This window comes from Terrapene carolina, unplaced genomic scaffold (assembly GCF_002925995.2).
Source record: "Terrapene carolina triunguis isolate 2854851 unplaced genomic scaffold, T_m_triunguis-2.0 Scaffold234, whole genome shotgun sequence".
Taxonomy (NCBI): domain Eukaryota; kingdom Metazoa; phylum Chordata; order Testudines; family Emydidae; genus Terrapene; species Terrapene triunguis.
In genome coordinates, this window is record NW_020664585.1 from 16,731,544 (window position 1) to 16,746,160 (window position 14,617).

Genomic DNA, 14,617 nt, shown 5'->3' on the forward strand with positions numbered 1-14,617 from the left:
ATTTAAAAGGGAGATAAAGATACTTCACTTCATTTGTAAAGATCTAGGAATTAACAGAGCAAGGCCGTAGTCACCAAAGACCCAGCCAGAGAGTGCTGAAAATGTCTTCTCTCCAAAATCCCTTCCATTCCAATCACAGAGATGGCAACTCCGTGGGACAAGACACAATAAAACGATATCAACCAATAGCAGGAGCTACAGTAAAACACAGTCAGGGGCCTGATGCTGCCCTCATTCGCAGTGCTGTGAAATAGCAGTAACGTTGCTGGAGTCATGCTACTGGATTTTTCAAAAAGTGTGTGGCCTTGGCATGCAGGGGTTGCTTGCCAAGCTCAGGCTCTCACAGAGCATAATGAAAGAACAACAACAACAACAACATTTGCACTAAAACCCTCCTGGCAGCCCAGCTCCAAATCTGCTCTCTGGCGATTCTCTCACGGCATTGGCATTTATCCTTTTAATCTACTTGAGACAATAAAATAAAACTCTGGCCATGAACTGATTCCCCGTCAGCAACCAGGTGGAACTTAAGCTGAAGAAAGAAAAGAAAAAAAATCCTCTAGTGCCAGGTTGCAAGTTCCAGTCTTCATAGAATTAAAGGTCAACGGGTGACGTTGCTCCTGCCCCAACTTCCTGATCCTTTTCGGCTGGAAATGCAGTGCCTGGGAGTGGCTGGACAAGGATGTGCCCGATCACAGTGCTAACTCCCAGCATGTCCAGTTCCCCTCGGAAGGCTGCAGGGAAAGGGAAGCTGCTACTATTCCCACAGACCCTTGTTTGTTTTTAATTGTAAATGAAACCTCCATTGCTATATCCCATGCGCTCTGAAGAGGAGAGAGATGAGCAAAGCAGGGGAAACAATGAGGAAATGGGCCGAGGGTTGCCCAGGTGCTGTGGCTGCTGCGGGTTTGCATAGGCTGTACCTGCAGCAGTGACCCAGGATCATTACATAGAATTGGATCCTCCCCATTGTTCCACGGAAGGAAGAAAACATGGGCTAAGCTTGCTGAAGAAACTGAGCCGAGCCCAAAGCTGAGCTCCTGGTATCCAACCCACAGTGTCTCCATGTGTTTATTGCCTAGTGGGTTGGGGGAGCAGGGTCATGATTGCCTGGAGGGAGGCGGAGTTGGGCAGCATCTGCTCTATGAGGCATGATCTCCGAGTGTCCTAGCAAACTGCAGAACGTCTGCATGTTTTCCCTTCAAAAATTAATACTGTGGTGGGGAGAAAAAGCTGTAGCCTTGGACAGGGAACCAGTGGCATCACAATCAGGTAGCATCTCCAGAAGAGAGATGAAAAGTCCTCTCTCCTATTTGTCTAGCTTCTAATTTTATAGGGAATGTAGACGCTAATGAAAGCGAGGGGTTAATAGGGCTGGATAAAACCAGGCATAGTGAATGCATGTTCTATGCAACCTTTCCCTACCCCTCTGCCATTTCACCTCAGTTCTGACCTGCAGCTATTTCAGGCCCCTTTCAGATCTGAGCAGTGGTGCTTCTTTATACCAAAGTGTTGTGCACAAATAGGGACAAAGATGAAATCACCAACCTCACTAAGTAGGGTGACCATATGTCCCGTTTGGGCCGGGACAGTCCCTTTTTTAAGCCCTGTCCCAGCTGTCCTGACTTTTTTTTCCAAAAGGAGGCATTGGTCCCGTTTGCGATGCCAGCCCCCCGCAGGAGGGGAGGCAGGGCTGGGAAGGGAGGCAGCATTGCAGTATTAGGGGGGCAGGGCTGCAGAGTTCCAGCGCTGGGCAACAGCCTCCTGAGGGGGCCCCCACAGGGTTCCAGCAACAGGCAACAGCTTCACGCAAAGAGGGTGTGGGGGGGCTGCAGGATTTCAGCCACGGGCAAACAGCCTCACAGGGGGGGAAGAGGGCTGCGGCGGGTCCTGTTTTCTCTTTGGGAAATATGGTCACCCTGTCACTAAGGAACATTTGCATCCAGTCTCCAGAGGTGAAAGGCTGGGGTGCTAAACTGGCCTTACTAACCCTAGAGAGAAGTCACATGCCTCACATTTTTGGAACAGCATCCTTTGTTCCTTCATGTTCCTTCACAATATACATGGGTAAATAGGGAAGATGTTAGAAAGACTAGGAATCAAACATGTGCCTAATCAAATCAGCCACTGCTGAGGGAAATCAGCATGTCTGAAAGCATTATGGCCAACCGCAAATATTCAGAAATAATTTGATGAGATTTACAAATAAATAAATAAATAAATAAATGTAGCACTCTTTTTATTTGCCTTCTGGATTTTGAGCCTTTAAGTTGTACTTGGGTCACATTTTCATGATTTCCTCTGCAACCATGTGGGCTAGAAGCTTAAGAAAGCAAGCTAGCGGAGATTCTCACATAAACACTGGTCTCCAGGAATTGGGACTTTAAATAAAACCGCAAATATCGCAGGACTTGCAGTCAAATCGTGAGAATTAGCAAAGGTGTTAGAATCTGATACATTTCACAGGACTGGCTTTTTTTTTTTTTTTTTAAAGGCCGTTTAAAAAACATTAGACTGTTTACAATTGATATGATCCAATCCTTACTGTGTTTCTGTTTTTAACCTTTGGCGATTGCCCTTTAGCTCTGTTCAACACAGTTAATGCTACTAGGGGTGAGATGCTGCCACGGAGATTAGGTGAGAAGTGCAGTTCTTTCAGATCCGGTCCAAGCTGAAGAAGCTGATGGCACCGAGTCGCTATAGGCGGCACGCACATTTGCTAGGCTTCACTCTTTTAGAATCTGGATCTGCTTTTTGATTTGAGTCCAAGAGCTGAAAATGTGGTTTGGTGGGCTGTGCCAAACCACAAAACAGTTCCTCAATGTGTGAGTCATCTCAGAGCTGAAGCAAAGTCAGAGAAGAAAGAAAGAAATGGCATAATGCAATATATGGGGTTTTTTTCCTTCTGTGTTCTTGCTTTCTTTGGTAAGGATAGATGAGATGTGCTGCAAACAACCCCCCTCTCTCCAACCCTTTCAGCGCTCTCAAACCAGTCACACCCAGCCTCCTGTTCGGGATTCTGGGTAATGTGGTCCACCGCACATATCCTGCATTATGAAATATTGTAATTGAGCGACCAGGGCAGGACAATCAAAGCATCATGTGCACATATGACTACATTGCAGAAAGGCATTATGAGCTGGCAATTAGGGGAGCATACGGGAAGTCAGGACTTACGGCCTCTGTTCCTGGCTCTTTTACTGACTTGCTCAGTGACTTTGGGCAAGTTATTTACCTTGGTTTTCCCAGTCCCCCCTCCCTCCCCCCCTTTTTTTTTAAAGAGATAATATCACCTACCTCTGGGGTGATGTGAAGCTTATTTAATGAATATCTGAAAATCACTTGGAGAGCTTTGGATGAAAGAAGTTCAAAGTATCATTGCTCTAGAAAGAAAAAAATAATTGAATGTCAAATAAACCATAATAAAAGACCATGTCAAGTGGGTCTAGACAAGGCTGGAAGAGAAGAAAGGGTTAATGAGCTGAGGGGCACTACCAAAGGAGCATGACTATTTCTCAGAATCATTGCAGAAATCATGCTTCTTTATAGAAGGGGAAACCCTTTGGAAGGCATGGCTGGTTCTAATAAAAAATAAGCCCATTTTAAGGTTCCAATTCACAGAAGTGTCCCTATTCAAGAAGGAGGCTTAAGTGTTTGTCTAAAAAGCTAAGAATGTGCTTAAGCGCTTTCCTGAATCCTAGGCTAAGCTTTCACTATGGTTACATTTTCACTGCAGCGCTGGAGCGAGGGGAGTCTCTGATTTACAGGACTATGGGCTAGAAAAAGACATTTGCAAAGTGAACACGATGCTAAACAGTTATTGGAGGGCTCCATTCATTCAGTGAGAACATTCCCCTTAATCCTCAGTGACTGGTAAGTCTTTCACCATTGTCCTCAAGAACCTGATCACTGACTGCATGTGCATTCTGCCTACCGAAGGCCACGCTGGCATTGCTGCGAGGGGCGGGGAAGCCTGAAATCCCATCTTTTCTGACACTGCTACATTTTTGGCTCTGCCACAATGGTGGCCAGGTCCCACGTGCTGCTTTCAAATCAATGCCGCTCACCAGCCAGTCCGAGAGGTCTGCATCCTCGCCTTCACAGAGCTGACAGCCTGCAGAGTTCCAGCCAGGGGAAGAAACTCATTTAATATTACACTGCAGGGCTGAGCAGGGAACTGATGTCCAGTAGAATACGGAGAAAAGGAGAGCCCTACAGAACAAGATCTAGTATCAAAGCACCTTGGAATGGGCAACGAACTCTTCCTTTCCCATTCAAGCTTTGTGCTCAAGAGTGTATGGATGTGCAGCAGCAAATAAATAAACTATTCGGTTTTTGTATTGCACTGGTGCCTAAAGGCCCAGAATGAGACTCCCGCCTCACTGTGCCAGGCATTGTACAGATATATAGCAAGAGACAGTCCCTGCCCTAAGGGTCTGACAGTCTAATTTGGATTGAGCTCCATTAGAAACATTTTTCTGGAAGCAACTGGAACCACAGAAGAGCATCACTCACTTCCAAAACAACGTTTGTACTGGAGTGCAAGGGAGATGCAGATCAGACTTGCCTTTCTCCCTTTAATCACCTGTTTTAAGCCAGCGGATAATTCCCACTGGACAAGTAGACACTTGGGAGACAAAGGCAGCCAGCCCTATGTAAGGCCTACAGTGACTGGCAGCTGCAGAAAGTCAGGCTGCCTATGACAGTTCCTTGGGAGGCTGTGGGTTAAAAAGGGCCCTGAGGCACCATTTGGGCAGCACAGTTTTCACTAGCTCTACAAATATGCACTATTCTTTGCATTGTCAAATCCATTTCTCCCAATAAATTTGCTTTGACATGACTATCAATTATACCCGGGGTTCTCAAACTGGGAGTCGGGACCTCTCAGGGGGTCACGAGGTTATTACATGGGGGGTCGCGAACTGTCAGCCTCCACCCCAAACCCACTTTGCCTCCAGCATTTATAATGGTGTTAAATATATAAATATATATATAAAAAAGTGTTATAACTCATAAGAGGGGGTTGCACTCAGAGGCGTGCCATGTGAAAGAGATCACCAGTACAAAAGCTTGAGACCCACTGAATTATACCTCAGATAATTCAGGCTGTCCTTTGTTGGTTAACTGCTCATCTTCACATGACCTAGCTCTAGAGCAGGGGGTGGTCAAACTTAATGACTCAAGCTGTGCGGGGGCCGGGGGGGGTTGAACCTTTAAATTGTCATCCCCTCCACAGCAGGCACCAGTCGTCTCTGGCAGAAGTCCCTAGCCCCCTAGTGCCCCCCCCTCGCCACAGGGCAGAAGGTCCCCTCTCCCCCCCCCGGTCTGGTAGGCAAAGAATGGGGGTGGGGGGGACTCCGGGAGCCACGCTTTAACTTTGTGAGCCACTGTTTGGCCACCCCTGCTCTATAGCATCGGTCTGTGTGAGGGAGACTGCTCTACTCACCGCTCAGTGGTGCCTCCTGGTGGCTCATCTGAGGAACGAGCTCTGTCACCTGGTGGGACGCCCCTTCCTAGGGTTACTCAGTCCCTCATTCCAGTCACTCCTCCGTGGCCTCTCATGCTCCTGCAGCTGCAGCACTCTCCTCTTCAGAGCTTAGCCCTCCCCCCTTCTGGGGTATCGCAAGTCCTTTGAGGCAAACTGTCCCAGGCGGCCCCCTCCCCACTATTTGGTCTGTGCCACTCCCCCACTGGCTGGTAAGGGAATCCAGGCCTGCCCTCAACACCAGCTTCCAGTCCAGGGACCCTCAACCCAGCAGCTCTGGGCTTTTACACTCCCAGCCCTTACTGCTCCTTCCCTGGCTTGCGTCCTACTCTGTCTTTGCGGCTTCCTGCTCTTCCCCCTGCATCAGCAAGTGCAGGTTTCCCCCACGCTGCCAACTTCTTCTCTTTACAGATCCTGCCCCGATCCTCCCCCCAGCTGGACTTCATCTGCAATTAGGCCCGAACATGCCCTAGGTTTCCTCCAGGTGCAGTCTCAGGTTAATTGGCCTAATTTACCCCTTCAGGTCTAGGTGGACACTCCACCACAGTGTATAACAAAACAATCAATTGTCTCCTCTGGCATCTGGTTTCTTCTAAAGAAAAATGGGACATACGTGCATGGATCACAACATTCTTACAATTTTTGAATCGTTTTGCCTAGCAGTTTGCAGTTTCCCGCCTCATGCTCCCAGTGGAATGTATTGTAGATTTCCAGTGCCCCTGGGCAGGCCATAGGTAACAGTGTGGCGGATTTCACCCTCTCTGGTTTCTCTGCAATGCCACCTGCTTTCCGAAAAAAATTAGGAATGCTGCAACTAGCCCTCCTAGTTTTACACCAGGCTCCCTTCCAGGTGGCTTCATTTACTCCATGTTTGCCAAAAATCCAGTTGTCTCCTGACACCATGTAATAAAGGCGAGACACACACAGGAGTGCTGGCAAGAGACAGCTCTTTATTTTCTGGCCTCTGTCACGTAACATGGGTCACTGTTACAAAAGGTTCTACCTGTGTCACATGGCAGGGGTCGCTAGCCATCAATTCCAATGGCTACAATTACATGTTTGATCCTAACTCTATCTGGTTAATGTATTGTTGGGATTTAAGCTGTCAAGCGAAGAGTCCTCTCGATATTTTCTTTGCTCTCCCGCAGTGTCTGCTTTGTATAATGACGGAGGATCACACCAGTCTATCTGCATGTCAGGCAACTATTCCACTAAGTACTAACTGTATTGTTCTAAATCTCTCACGTTTCTTCAGTAAAATTCAATTTACTTTTTGTTACGAGAATCGCTTGCCTGATTGTCCAGGACTCAACACACTCTCTCTCTCTTGCTCTTCCCATCTTTTCAAAAGGAAAAGCTCACAGATCTCCCAGCTTTAACCAGCTAATGTGGAGGGAGCTTGTTGTTTTTAGGTTGCATATTTGTGTAAGAGAACTTTGGCATGGCAATGTATTACGGGGGGGGGGGAGAGGGAGAGAGAGAGCACTCAGAATTGAAGGGTGCAGAGAGACAGTCTCTCTGGTCTTGATTTTGTATGCACCTTAGCAAAGTAAAGCTATGCAAAGGCACAGTTCTGTATATGAGGAATGCATATAATATCTATCTATATCTAGAGATATTACACACACACACACACACACACACACACACACACAGAGGTGCGCCAATATACCACCAACCTTAAACTGTGGCTCTCCTCTGAAAAGTAACTTTGTAAAGCTGGCATCTTCTTACTCAACAGATCTTCTGCCTTGGGCTTTCTCATTTAAATAGCCTGCATTCTGTTGCATGATGTTCTTTGGGATGCCTCTGACTGGGAATGCTCCAGCCCCCAGGCCATGAGAAATTTAGATGCAAAAGTTCTCAAGGCACAGCAGAGAGGCTGTTGGGACCCTCTGATGCAGGATCTTCAAAGGGAGAGGAAAGGCAGCAGAGAGAGAGGGATTCAAGGGCCAGTCTCTCAGCCCCAGTTTAGAAGTAGTAGAAACATGTCTGGGGTTGCCTAGGGGACTTGGATGCCTGATCCCCATTCTTTTTAATAGGAATTTGGCATCCAAATTAATAGGAATTTTCAAAATCGTAGGTGGTTTTAAAAATCTCAGCCAGGGGGCTTAAGTGACTCGACCAAGGTCAGATAGGAAGCCTGTGGCAGAGCCAGGACTAGAATCCACATCTTCCAGCGCCCCAGCCCGGGATTTGGCCACAATACCATTCTGGGCCTACATACACAAGTGCATCAGTGAGAGACTGATATGCAGTAGTCATAACTCTGATTTTCCCACTGGGATGGTGTTATAAAATGTAATGTTTGTTTAAATCAATTTCAGTACATGTCCTCGTTCTGACGGACAGGTGCAGAGCCCATGGTTGGGGGCACATGCTCAGGAAAGGACAGGAGAGAGTTAATTAGAGGTTTCTGTGCCTCTCAGATGAGATGTGAGATTTACTAATAGAAGGAGATGTGTGGTAATGAGATCCCAAGTGGACTGCAGCTAGATCGAAAGCATTTGATGAAGCTTGACAGGCTTCATGTTTCTCAGTGAGATGTACACGGACTGGGTGTTGAGCGGTGTGTATGTTCGGGAGGGTCTGTGAACCGTAGAGCCAAACACAGTACAGCCACGAACAGAGTAAGCAGACCTACCGCCCTTCCCCCGGGTCACAGGATCCACGCCTGTGGGGAAAGGGGAAGTCATTCAGAACCAAAGCGCAAATGGCTCATTCCTGGAGTAGTGTGAGGAGGTACCAAACTCCACTGCTGCTGTATGGAATTAGTGAGAGAATCCAAACACCAGTAGGGCTGGGACGACAGCAGCATGGCCATGGCTAGGACTCCTGCCGCCCCACTGGGGCTGCTTCCTCTGTATGTTTCCAGATCCTCTTGAACAGGAAGATTTTTCATACCACTGGCTTCTCCATCCCCACTCCTGTAGTAGGCGCATGAAGCAGATAGCTCTTCCGGGATCAGGAGAGGAGGGCAGTGCTAAGACGGATGACAGGTGTGTTCAGTTTGGGGCCTGTCACCCTTAGCAGTGTCTCTCGAGAGCCAAAAGCCCCAGCCTTCATGTGAACACCCTCTGGTGGGAGCTCTTGTGGAGAAGTAAATGGATGCTCCCTGCCTATCCCAGGCTGAGCTTGTGCACTGAACATCTTTGGTGTAGCTAACGTCTCTCTCCCTTATGTAAACAAAAACATTATCGGGCTTCTTCATCCAAGCACGCCTGCCCTTGGCTAGGGGGCTGTTGGGACGCAGCGGTGGTTTGCTTTCAACCTGCCCTTGCCGTCAGTGGTCCGTCAGACGAGCCAGCTGGGAGGCTCCGACAGTACCATTCCCACAGGGCCCGGGGGGGGTCACTAGGCAAGGTGATTGGCTGGAAGGGCACAGACGTCAAAACCCCACAAAGAAATGTGATTGCCATTAACAGCAGACTATCAAGCTGTGCTCAGGCATTACGCGTGAAAGCTGCACCATGCTGCTGCGGGTTTAACTGGCCTAATGCCAAGTCTGCATGCTCTCTGCAGGCTGGGCTGTCCTGACTCAAAGGGTGGCAGCTGGTCAGCATCAAGGGTACCTTGTGCCTGCTCCTCCAGAAGCTCCCTCAGAAGTCAAAAATGTAGTTGTCAAGGTCTCATTGAGGTAAGAGATAGAACCATGATTCCTTCTGAGTCTCCGGAAGGCTGCCTCCATCCTCAGAAGGCCTGTGTATCTCAAACACCAACACCTCCTCCCTTGCCAGCTAACCTCTAGCTCCCCCCAGTCCGCGCGGCTGTTTTTATTCTGCTAAGACCGTAGTGCGTAGAATGGTATCGATTCCTGCCCGGCTGATGGTCAGCTTTTATCCACTGCTGGGATGTTCCTATTGTAGGCCTGATGCTGTTCCCGTTGGAGTCAGTGGCAAAACTCCCATTGACTTCAATGGCCTAGGAAGGAACATCAGCAGCTCCACAGCGGTGTCCTCTCCTCAGAACAAAACAAGGGCATCCCAGATACACCCCGGGGGGCACTCCGTTCCGTGCTAAGGAAAAGGTGAAGGATTCGTAACAAGCTGTGGTTCCCCCTCTCTCACAGGAAATGATACGATTACACTCAGAGGGATCCTGCCTGGCACACAGGTGGTTGTGACAAGTGTACTGCAAAGAGACAAGCAAGGAAGCTCGCTTCTGTGGAAACTGGAGGAGGGGAGAGCAAGCCGCACCTCTCAAAAATGCCAGTGCGGCTGATTGTGATTCCTGAATCTATCTTTTGTAATGGGGCCCATTGCTGTAGTATCTGAATGGATGCACCATGGGGCAAGCCAAGGGAATCATTGCCAGGATGCCTTGTTTAAAGAGTGAGGGCCTGATCTCTCTTACACTGGTTTTATACTGGTGTAGCTAGCATAGCCTGCAATGGACTTACTCCTGATTTACACCACTGCAAATGACAGCAAAGTCAGATTCCAAGGCTTCATTTGGAGCAACATCCACTGCAAGAACAGGTCCGGCTGACACAAGTTTTATAAAGTGGCCCAGGGAGGGGCTGAACCATAGAAGATAATGGGAGGCAAAATGCAGGCTGACGCGCTAGCATAATCTTGCACAACATTAAGACTGCTTGAGCCGCGAGGCTTCCTGCTCTATGGCTTTTCAGCATCTCTAATCATAATCTCACACATTGAGCGCTCTGTTGCAGGGATGCCTCTTGCTGCCCTGCGTTTGTTACATAGCGTTCAAGCGAACCGTTCTTGTTCTTTGGTCGATGTTTAATGGCAGGCCCAAGGGTGGACCCAGTGCTTTCCAAACATTTGCAGAGACCTTCTGGAAAATGGGCCTCAATCAGAAACCTTAGGAAATCTACCCAAGAGATTGTAACAGATAAATAAGGAATTGTTGGCCATGGGCTGGTACTCACCAGCACCTGCAAAGCTATTGCTGGTGCATGAGGGCAGCACAGGGGACACTTGTGGGGGCTATAGACACACCAAAATTTGTCTTAGCCCCCAGTAGCCAACCCTCCCAACACAAAGGTCAAACGTTATGCAGAAGTAAGGGTGGCATGGTATGGCATTGCCACCCTTACTTCTCCACTGCTGCTGGCAACAGCACTGCCTGAAGCTGGGTGGTGGAAGAGCAGCAGCTGCTGGCTAGGCACCCAGCTCTGAAGACAGGGTCACTGCCAGCAGCAGCGCAGAAGTAAGCCCGGGCGTGGGGCCAGGGAACACAAAAGCAGGCCCTGGCCCATGTCCCCACTCACCAGGGCATGCTGCCAAGGGCAGGTGGGGGGTCTGGGCCTCCCCATAGAATTCCAGATTGACCCGCTCCGGTCCGGACTTCTGGGCCCCGCCCCCGCGTTCACTGATTCCTGAAGGCTCTGTGAGCCCCCGAACTGGGTCCCCACGCCCGAGCAGCTCTTACCAGCTGTGAGCAGTCAAAAAGTGGCAGGGAGCTGAGGAGCAGCCGCAGCCCCAGGGCCCTGGGCACCACCACCACCAGCAACATGAGGAGGAGACACTGAAGTGATGCGGCTGCCCGCACCATGGCACCAGCCAGCGCAGCAGCTGCTCCACACTGCCCAGGCATAGTGCAGCTCTGCCCCTCCCCCCCAATTTTCTGTCTAGCCCACCTCAGCCCCTCCCACCTGGAGAGATAGCTCCGCCCCTGTGGGCATAGACACATTTCCTTTATTGTTGGGGAGATGTGGAGTTTGTGGAACTAGATGTAACATGAAGGATCAAATGACAAACAGGGCGAGGTGTGCGTGTTTGTTTTTGGTTCGGTTTGCATTTTGTTCCTAGAAGAGTACAGTCCTTGGTAGCATCTTTGGAGTAAATGCAGACACTGGGTTGGGGCAGGGAAGGGGAGTTTGGAGACCTGTCCCCAGCCGACACGTTTGTTGCTGTTTGTTGAGTAAAATGAAGAACAAGGAGACGAGAGGAGTCCAAGATGGGAGACCATTGGGTCGCTGCAGATGTTCTTCTGGGAGATGAGAACAATAAGGAACAAAAACCATGATGCTGGGTGGAGGGAGAGAGAGAGAGAGAACAACCTCTTACCCAGAAGTCCCTCATGTCAGCTCCCATCCCAAATTTAAGTGCATGTGTAACTTAAAGCACATGGGCCTGATCCAAAGCCCACTGGAGTCACGGGAAATCTTTCCATGGACTTCAATGGGTTTTCGATCAGGCCCTCGTGTAGTCCAACTACTCTCTTGGTTAAATGTACACATACGTGTAAGCAGTTTTCTGGGTTAGGCCTTTATTAAATCTCCCATCCAGCACTCTCTTGTCCTCTAGGAACATGGGGACCAAGAGCTTTATGGTTTGAACTTAACCCCACTTGTTTAAAGAACTTCCCCTGAGGACCATTTCAGGGGCCCATCAGTTATTCTGGTTGTTATGTATTACGTCGGCAATGCCCTAAATGTGCATGAATTTAATCTGCTCAAGTTGCTTACACAGCCCCTGCCATGCTCAATCACCTTAAAAATATCTTCTGTTTGCAAACTTGAACTTTTTCAGTATTTTCTCTCATGTCAGTTCTTGATGCTTAAGAGTAAGAACGCAACTCGAAGCTTTTGTCTTTGTAGTGAGCACACTCCTTGAGCCTGGTGCACGATCCAGCATGTGAACTCATCATCACTATAGTACCGTGCTTGTGACTTCACAGCACTATTCTGTCACCTTGGTTGCTTGCCCTAACATGCCAGGACAATTTGCCAAGCAAGGCCCTAGTCAATGGGTGCAGAAGTGGCAGAATCAGGCCCTGAATCAGTGCCACTTCCAGAGCAGTACAAGCAACCTGCATTTGGCAGGGAGGGGTTGCTTACAAATTCACTAACAATGGGCAATCCCAAACCTTTATGGAATTTATGGCATGAATAGGAAAAGTACAGTCGGAGTGCTATATTAGTCACACACATATATTTACAGATGTGCACACTCGACATGTTATACATACATGACACAGATGGGGAACACAGTGTGTGTTTGTCTGTGCGTCTGTCTAGAGCAGTAAAAACAATTTTGTAATGCTCCGAATGAAGCTCTAGCTTTAGCTAACGCCCAATCCATTTTAATACATTGTAAACCAATTGGTAAAACCTTTTGTCTAAGATGTGAACAACCGGATCACGTGACTTCACATGTTGCAAAATAAATATATATTTATTCCTTCGCTGGGAGATGAGACCGGCTCCTTTTTGGCCCCCTCCACTCAGAGCTAACTCCAGCATGGAAAGGGTTACTCTTCTTGCATAGACGTGCGTACTGTGAGCCACAACGGCCAAAGTATTTCACGAATTAGAAAACACAGACGTAAGAGCTCTCAATGCACTGATCCTGCCCAGGATCTGTGGACTTCAGGGCAACGGTTTGTGCTGAGCACTTGGACTTGAATCCACAATCCAAGCCTGGATAAGCTCAGGGGAAGGAGAGAAACAATGGAGCCAGCATGCAGAATCAAGAGTTTGTCAAATCATTGTTCTCCTTGCCAGCCCCGTGACTGTTTAAATCCCCCCATTCATCTCCTCGCCCGCCACAACCTGACACATCCAGATTTATTCCAGCCAGCCAGAGTTTGGGGTTTTTTTTAGATGAATCATCACCCGTCTCAGAACCAATTTCTCAGAGGGTACATTTTAAACCTGTTGCTGATGCAATGCTTTCAACCACAACAAACAAAAAAGCCCCACATTGGGTTGCCAAGCAGCGACAGAAAACAAAATGACAGGGCCCGTGTCGAGTTCTGAGGCGTGGCTCAGCTGTGCCTGGGCTGGCATTTCACACTCGCTTTGTGCCTTTCCGTGCCGGGAGCCCTACGGCAGAAGGGCGTGAAGTCTCTTCTCTAACCACTGCAGGCAGGGGCGGGGTGATTTTGACTGAAGCTCTTCTTGTCGGCTGAGGTTTGGGGAGTATTTAAACCGGGGGAGTAGCAACCTGCAATGGCAATATTGTGGGGCTGCTATGTTTCAGCACCCGCATGTCATTCCCTGTAAAATGTGCACATGCGTGAGGGGGGGGGCAAGAGAGGGACCAGGAGGGGCTGGAATGGTCACCACGGTGCCCAGCTAGAAGCCTGCCCTCCAAGTCGCTCCCCATGCAGATCACCTCCGCCACTCCATTCAACGCAAACGTCTAACTCCACACCTTGGAGTCCAGCCCTACCCCAGGGAAACTTCCACCTGTTATTACAATAATCATCATCATAATCCATTGCATTTATATGGGATCTCATAGCCTTAAGGATCCCAAAACACTTCACATACTGGAGAAGGATCACTTTCTCTACCACCTAACTGCAGCCACTTCTGGGGTGAAATGCACCAGGCCTTTCTATCCCTACATCTAAGTGCCAGCAGCCTTAGCGGCTAGACACTGATTCTAGCACTGGTTGTTACATTTTCCATTCTGGATCAGGGGAGACAAAGGAAAACTTGAATTTAGGCAGACGTAGGGCGATGCTCCCTTCGGCAACACACGGGGGAGTGAATACACAATAAGCACACTGGAAAGGGCCACGTGGGTCTGGCAAGAGAACAGCTAGGTGACATGCTAACCCCCTCAGCACAGAGGCTCCAGCAGGCTGAGCTAGAAATGATCTGCCTTTGGAGCTGGGTGTGAATTCGGGGCACAGACAGCTGGACAGAGCACTGCCACGCATAGCTACGTACTCCCCATGGAGAACACTGTATGCAAAATACATTAACTTCTGCTCCGGGGCCTGCACTTCTGGCAGTCAATGATGGCTTGGCTAGGGTTACCATAATCCAGAAAGCAAAAAAGAGGACAGGAGGAGCCCCGCCCCTGTCCTGTCCTAGCCCCACCCCATCCTGCCCTAGCCCCGCCCCTGCCCCTCCCACTCCCCCCCTCAGAACTCCCAACCCTCCCCCCACTCCTTGTCCCCTGATTGCCCCCTCCTGGGACCCCTGCCCCTAACTGCCCCCCAGGACTCCACCCCCTACCTAAGCCTCCCTGCCTCTTGTCCCCTGACTGCCCCCTCCTGAGACCCTCCCCCCATCCTAACTGGCCCCCTAGGACTCTACCCCCTACCTGTACCCTGACTGCTCCAACCCTTATCCACACCCCCACCCCCAGACAGACCCCTGGGACTCCCACGCCCCATCCAACCACTCTCCACCCCCTGACAGCCCCCCCC

General features: G+C 49.4%; 1 long non-coding RNA gene across 1 annotated transcript in view; it reads right to left on the reverse strand.

Annotated features, from left to right (window-relative positions):
• Positions 1-2,249: 2,249 nt before the first annotated feature.
• LOC112103944 overlaps positions 2,250-14,617 on the reverse strand; it is a 42,090-nt gene continuing 29,722 nt past the window's right edge. The window contains exons 2-3 of the long non-coding RNA XR_002907881.1: positions 3,298-3,383; positions 2,250-2,841 (exon numbers count right to left, since the gene is read on the reverse strand). This is a non-coding gene — a long non-coding RNA (uncharacterized LOC112103944). The remainder of the gene's footprint in view (positions 2,842-3,297; positions 3,384-14,617) is intronic.